Raw genomic sequence first — 7,672 nt, forward strand, 5'->3', positions numbered from 1 at the left:
ATATTAAGGTGGAACAAAATTGCACTCTGTGAAGGTGATATTTGAAACTTAAAATGTTACAATATCGGGTGGCGACCCACTCCAGTACTCTTGCCTAGAAAATGCCATGGACAAAGGAGCCTGGTAGGCTACAGTTCATGGGATTGCAAAGAGTCGGACTCGACTAAGAGACTTCACTTTTTCTTTTCTTCCTTTAGGTGATTCTGGAGATTTAGTATTATTAGAGTAATGACTAAATAATTTAGTAATTATCATCTATTTTGTGCTCTAACTGTCCTGGAATAAAAATTACTGTACGGTGTTATAGAAAACGTGTTACAATGAAAGGCATTGAACACTGTCCTTCATTTACTTAAAAAGAATGCAGATTTACAAACAGTCCTTGATTTGATTCTGGGTTGAATCAACTAAGATTAAAACGTGTTTTCAGAGGGGACTTCCCTGGTGCTCCAGTGGTTAAAAGCTTACCTTCCAATGCAGAGCAACGTGGGTTTGATCCCTGGTCTGGGCGTTAAGATCCCACTTGCCTCGAGGCCAAAAAACTGAAACACAAAACAAAAGCCGTCCAGTCACAAATTCAATCAAGACTTAAAAAATGGTGCACATAAAAAATATATTTTGGATATAATAAAAGAAATTCAATTGGGTATTAAATATTATGGAGCTGCTCACAGTTATGGATTTTCATAAATAAAGCTAGAGTTATGTGTTGTTTTGAAAGGATATTGAAGTATCTACCTATTAAAAACCATGTCCTCTTTGACATCCTTTATCAAAGAAATGCAAGCAAAGTAAACATAATAAGATGGGAAACATTGTTAAATACAGAGAAAGAAAATTGAGTGTTCATTATACATTATGCTCTGCTTCTGTGTATTTGAGTGCTTTGAAAATCTTTTAAAATTCAAGAAATATTTCAAGTAAAGATATTCATCATTGCACATATATTTAATGAAATACAAAGCCACTTATTTATTCACATTTTATGTCTCTAAAACATGTCTTGTCTAAAATGTGGCGTAATGGTTGAAGACCTTTTACCAAGTCAAGAGAGTTGGTTGTCCTCCTAAAATACATTTTTACTCAGCTTCATGGGGGACAAAATAATGGGACCAGTGCATCACATCTAAGCCTTTGATGTGCATGTCTCAATTTGCATTTTTGAGAGGTTGGTGCCAACAGAGAAGTGAAGACACCTAGTAACACAATACCAATTCTTGTAAGTAAGGAAGTGAAGCTGCTCAGTCGTGTCCGACTCTTTGCGGCCCCATGGACTGCAGCCCACCAGGCTTCTCTGTCCATGTGATTCTCCAGGCAAGAATACTGGAGTGGGTTGCCATTCCCTTCTCCAGCGGATCTTCCCGACCCAGGGATCAAACCCAGGTCTCCCGCATTGCAGGCAGACGCTTTAACCTCTGAGCCACCAGGGAAGCCACCCACATCAATTCTTGTAAACATGTCCTTTCATTCCCAAACGAGCCCATTAGGGTTGCCAAGGTGAAAGCCTTCACGCACTGAGAAAAGTGTTAGTCACTCAGTGTGTCCGACTCTTTGTGACCCCGTGGACTGTAGCCCACCATGCTCCTCTGGCCATGAGATTCTCCAGGCAAGAATTCTGGAGTGGGTTTTCATTTCCTTCTCCAGGGGATCTTCCTGAGCCAGGGATGGAACCCCCATCTCCTGCATTGACAGGCAGATTATTTACAGTCTGAGCCACCAGGGAAGCCCCACAAACCATAAATCCATTCCAGAGGGAAGCATGTTTGTTCAGCAGAGATTCATTACTACGTCCAGAGGGTTGCACCTTCCAGAAACATAAGGTGGCTCAAAATATGCATATGTTTAAAGAATGCGCTATTCAGGGACTTCACTTGTAGTCCAGGGGTTAAGAAGTTTAGTCCCTCAATCATGTCCGACTCTTTTTGTGACCCCATGGAATGCAAAACACCAGGCCTGCCTGTCCATCACCAACTCCCGGAGCTTGCTCAAACTCATGTCCATCGAGTCCATGATGCCATCCAACCATCTCATCCTCTGTCGTCCCCTTCTCCTCCCACCTTCAATCTTTCCCAGCATCAGGGTCTTTTCCAGTGAGTCGGTTCTTCGCCTCAGGAGGCCAAGGATTGGAGTTTCAACTTCAGCATCAGTTCTTCCAATGAATTTTCACGGTTGATTTCCTTTAGAATGGACTGGTTGGATCTCCTTGCAGTCCAGGCGACTCTCAAGAGTCTTCTGCAACACCACAGTTCCAAAGCATCAATTTTTTGGCACTCAGCTTTCTTTATGGTCCAACTCTCACATCCATACATGACTACTAGAGAAACCATAGCTTTGACTAGACTGACCTTTGTTGGTAAAGGTCTCTGCTTTTTAATATGCTGTCTAGGTTGGTCATAACTTTTCTTTCAAGGAGCAAGCGTCTTTTAATTTCATGGCTGCAGTCACCATCTGCAGTGATTTTGGAACCAAAGAAATAAAGTCGATCAGTGTTTCCCTTGTTTCCCCATCTATTTGCCATGACGGGTTAAGACTCCGCTTGCCAACTCAGGGTTTGATCTCTGGTCCAGGAAGATCCCACATGTCTGGGGCAAGTAAGCCCATATGTCACAAATACTGAGCCTATGGACTCCAGCTCCTGCAGCTTGCTTGTCTAGAGCCCGTGCCCCACCGCATGGGAAATCCATGTACTGCAACTAGAGAATCACCCTCCCTCTCCACGGCCAAAGAAAGCCCGTGTGCAGCAACAAAGACCCAGCACCACCGAAAATAATTAATTAAAATAAAATTAAAAAAAATAATTTAAAACACATGATTTGGATTGCCCACACTCCTAAATTTCTAGTACAATAAACAGCTGATTTTCTGGTGGCGTGACGGCAAAGAATCTGCCTGCAATGCAAAAGAGGCAGGTTTGATTCCTGGGTTGGGGAAGATCCCCTGGAGAAGGGAATGGCAACCCCCTGCAGTGTTCTTGCCTGAGAATCCCATGGAGAGAGGACCCTGGAGGGCTACAGCCCATGGGGGTCGCAAAGAGTCAGACAGGCTTGAGCGACGAACACCTTTGCTTCACTTCAACAGACCCACATCCTGGCTTACTAGGTAGAGAAGGAAACATATTTTTTATCTACTTTGCATCACATAGACTTTTAATGTAGATGAAATTCAGCAAAACCTAAGATTCAAAAGCAGCCTCCAGTGTTTTATTATGCCACAGACTGTATCGACCCTTGTCATCAATGTTTTTATGGGAAAACAATCTGATGGATTCATAGCATATCATCATAAACATAATAAAAGAAATAATGATGACATACATCAGTTCAGTTCAGTTCAGTCGCTCAGTTGTGTCCGACTCTTTGCAACCCCATGAATCACAGCACGCCAGGCCTCCCTGTCCGTCACCAACTCCCGGAGTTCACTCAAACTCATGTCCATAGAGTCAGTGATGCCATCCAGCCATCTCATTCTCTGTCGTCCCCTTCTCCTCCTGCCCGCAATCCCTCCCAGCATCAGAGTCCTTTCCAGTGAGTCAACTCTTCGCATGAGGTGGCCAAAGGATTGGAGTTTCAGCCTTAGCATCAGTCCTTCCAATGAACACCCAGGATTGATCTCCTTTAGAATGGACTGGTTGGATCTCCTTGCAGTCCAAGGGACTTCTCCAAGGGACTTCTCCAACACCACGGTTCAAAAGCATCAATTCTTCGGCGATCAGCTTTCTTCACAGTCCAACTCTCACATCCATACATGACCACGGGAAAAACCACAGTCTTGACTAGATGGACCTTGGTTGGCAAAGTAATGTCTCTGCTTTTTAATATGCTATCTAGGTTGGTCATAACTTTCCTTCCAAGGAGTACATAACCGCATATTATAGACGCCCCAAGAGGATAAACTAAACTTATTCTGTTTATTCAAAGAGAGAAAGTGAAAGGGAAAATCGCTCAGTTGTACCTGTCTCTTTGCAACCCCATGGACTACCCAGTCCATGGGATTCTCCAGGCCAGAACACTGGAGTGGGTAGCCAATCCCTTCTCCAGGGGATCTTCCCAACCCAGGGATCAAACCCAGGTCTCCCACATTACAGGTGGATTCTTTACCAGCTGAGCCACAGGGGAAGCCATTTATTCAAAGTATAAAATAAATTTACAAGACTCTGAGTTGCATTGTGATATGGCCTGTATTTATGTTGACTATAAATAATGGAAGAAAATAATGTCCTTAGTTTTGAGGAACTTTGATCCCACTATAAAAATTTTTTCAGTGAAGTTTTTGCAAAGAATTGTCTTAGGTGAAGTGCTGTTTTTGGTGTGCAGAAACCACAGGTGTCTGACATAAAACAGGTATGATTTTGACAAGCCCAGTTCATTTTAAAACACTTTCAGGTAGTACTACTTTTGGAAGTGTTAAAAAAAAAAAAAAGCAGAATTACTTTTATGTTTTGTTTTGTTTTCTTTTTTTAAATTTATTTATTTTAATTGGAGGCTAACTACTATACAATATTGTGGTGGTTTTTGTCAAACATTCACATGAATCAGCCATGGTGTACATTTGTTCCCCATCCGGAATCCCCCCTCCCACCTCCCTCCCCATCCCATCCCTCAGAATTACTTCTAAAGAAGATACAGAGCATATATGGAATTTTCCATGTGGCTAAGCAGTATTCTCTCAATGCAGCCAATATAGAAGACCAGGGCAGGAGACTGGGGTCTCCTTGGGTCAAGAAGATCCTCTGGAGGAAGAAAGGACAATCCACTCCAGTATTCTTTCCTGGAAGAGTCCCGTGGCTTCAGTCCACGGACTCTCAAGGATCAGACACGACTTAGTGGCAAAACCATTACCACCACCACCTCCTTTTCCCCGGTCCATCACACTGATAAAATAATCTCTGTTTCTATAAAGTCTCCACCAGAAAGAGACCTCCATAAATGCTGTCTCAACATTTTAAATTCATCTTTATACTCTCAACACATCCCAGATTCCCTGGCCCACCGGGTGCATCATTGAATTCACCCCTCCATCCTGAATTCAGGGCGATGTTTAATCTTTCTAATGAAAGAGGTTTAAAAATAAATGTATGTCATTTGAATAGATAAATATTTAGAGAATTAGATGAAATAATCAAATCCCTAATGAAGTTGCGTGCATTTCAATTTAATAGGAAATAATACCTTAATTTAGAAACACGACTTTATCTCCTCCTCACTCCGTGACATAGTTTTATGCGCTTTCCCATACGCTTTTGAAACAGTCGTCTTCAAAGCAACCACAACCAAATGCAACTGTTCATAAACATCAAATTCATCTCCAACTAATGCACACTTGAAGTCAATCAGGTTTTGCACGCTGCGCTCCTGCCACTGGAAATTTTCTCGTAAGGTACGAGTGCTGATTTTTACTGTCATGAGTTTATTTTTCCATTCTGTTTACATCTGCAGAATTCTTCATTCTACAAACAAAGCTTTTACTCTATGGTTTTTTAAGTGGGTTTAACATATTTAAAAGTCTCCTGGATGTTTCCATGCTTTCAGCAAAAAAAAGAAATTCATGTTAAAGTAGTTTTTAACATGCAACATACATGTATACTAATATATTCCTATATACTGTATAGTGTTTATATACATGTATATTTATATTTTATTATATATTAGTAGTAGGTATATATGTTAATTATTAGAATTGACATATGTTCTTGCTGTTTAGTTGTTCAATCTTGTCTGACTCTTTTGCGACTCCATACGCTGTAGCCCACTAGGCTTCTCTGTCCATGGGATTCTCCAGGCAAGAATACCAGAGTGGGTGGCCATTCCCTTGTCCAGGGGAATCTTCCCGACCCAGGGATGGAACCCAGGCCTCCTGCATTGCAGGCGAATTCTTTACCAGCTGAGCCACCACAGAAGCCCAAGAATACTGAAGTGTGTAGCCTATCCCTTCTCCAGCGGATCTTCCCGACCCAGGAATCAAACCGGGGTCTCCTGCATTACAGGTGGATTCTTTACCAACTGAGCTACCAGGGAAGCCACTCGTTCTATGGTAAATATGTACATAGCATCTAAACCTGTGGATTGTCCATCTCACAGGACAATTAATTATTCCTAGTGCCCGAGACGGAAAAGGCAATGGCAAGCCACTCCAGTACTCTTGCTTAGAAAATCCCATGGACGGAGGAGCCTGGTAGGCTGCAGTCCATGGGGTCGCTACGAGTCAGACATGACTGAGCAACTTCACTTTCACTTTTCACTTTCACGCATTGGAGAAGGAAATGGCAACCCACCCCAGTGTTCTTGCCTGGAGAACCCCAGGGATGGTGGAGCCTGGTGGGCTGCCATCTATGGGGTAACACAGAGCCGGATACGACTGAAGTGACTTAGCAGCAGCAGTGCCCGAGAGTGGTTAGCAGCAGTGTCTCTCTCTCTCTTTTGAAGAAGCCTCTGAAATGTAGGAAAAGGGAGATAATATCAGACCTTCAGCTTCACGGTGTGGAGGATTCAGTGCCATGGAGATGAGGCTTACTCCTGTGGAGTTTGCAGTGTCTAGACAACTGGAGTGTCTCCTGGGGGCCTTGCTGCTCTGCGTCTGGGAAAAAACTGGGTCAATAACCCTGGGTTTGCTCTTCTCAAGGCCTCTGCAAGATCTAATCCTTTTTCATGTATGTCATCACATAATCTCTCGGTGGATTAAGGGGAAGAGGATGCGAACACTGTGTATGTTAATATTAATATATAGTTTATCCATTTGGAAGATGCCAGAAATGCATTCTGATGGCTGAAAGCAGAATGTGACCCAGTGTGGGCTGTCCTGATTATCTACCCTCCTCACGGCACACTGAGGTGGTTTCAGACACATTTTGATAAACTGTGCCTTGCGTTTCTGTTCAAGCCATCTGACGCACTAGTAATAAAACTAGGAAAGGTCTCCCATGTATCCTGGCTCGGTTAATCAACTATTTATGATTGGATGGCTTGCTGACGATAAAGGTTACATCATTCGTGTCTAAAGGATTATTCACCACCATGCATGTATCTGTTTGTTGTTTTCAGTCGCTCAGTCGTGTCCGACTCTTTGTGACCCCACGGACTGCAGCAGGCCAGGCTTCCCTATCCTTCACCATCTCCTGGAGCTTGACAAACCCGTGTCCAGTGAGTAAGTGATGCCATCCAACCATCTCATCCTCTGTCATCCCCTTCTCCTCCTGCCCTCAATCTTTCCCAGCGTCACCGGCTTTACCATAAATACATATTTTTTGTTCTTTACTAAATGTCTACATGCTATCAGCTCCCTGGATTAATCATCTATTCAGGCAACTTACTTTTCCCCATAGCTGGAGTATTGCCTTTCATTTTTTCCAAGTGATTTGTTTTTTAATATTTATTTGTTTGGCTGAGCTGGACCTTCGCTGTCACATATGGGATCTTAGTTCCCTGACCGGGGATCGTTCCCAAGCCCCTTGCATTGGGAGCATGGAGTCTTAGCCACTGGAATTCCCAGTTCTTTCCTTTTTAACTTTGTAACATTGTTTTTAACTTTTAATTTGCAAACGTTTAAAACTCATAAGGTCATGTGTCCCAAACAGGCTTTAAGTGAGGAAAAGAGTCAGGATTTTATGTGGACAAGAAGAAGGCTTCCCTGTTGGCTCAGATGGTTTAAAAAAAACAAACCCAAAAAACAATAATGC

The 7,672-nt window shown here is 42.8% G+C and overlaps 1 pseudogene; it reads right to left on the bottom strand.

The window, feature by feature from the left end:
* Window positions 1–880: 880 nt before the first annotated feature.
* Window positions 881–942, bottom strand: LOC148773207 (small nucleolar RNA SNORD36; annotated as a pseudogene).
* Window positions 943–7,672: the final 6,730 nt, after the last annotated feature.

This window comes from Moschus berezovskii, chromosome X (genome assembly GCF_049115385.1).
Source record: "Moschus berezovskii isolate FMDL1 chromosome X, NW_MosBer_1.0, whole genome shotgun sequence".
NCBI classification, from domain to species: domain Eukaryota; kingdom Metazoa; phylum Chordata; class Mammalia; order Artiodactyla; family Moschidae; genus Moschus; species Moschus berezovskii.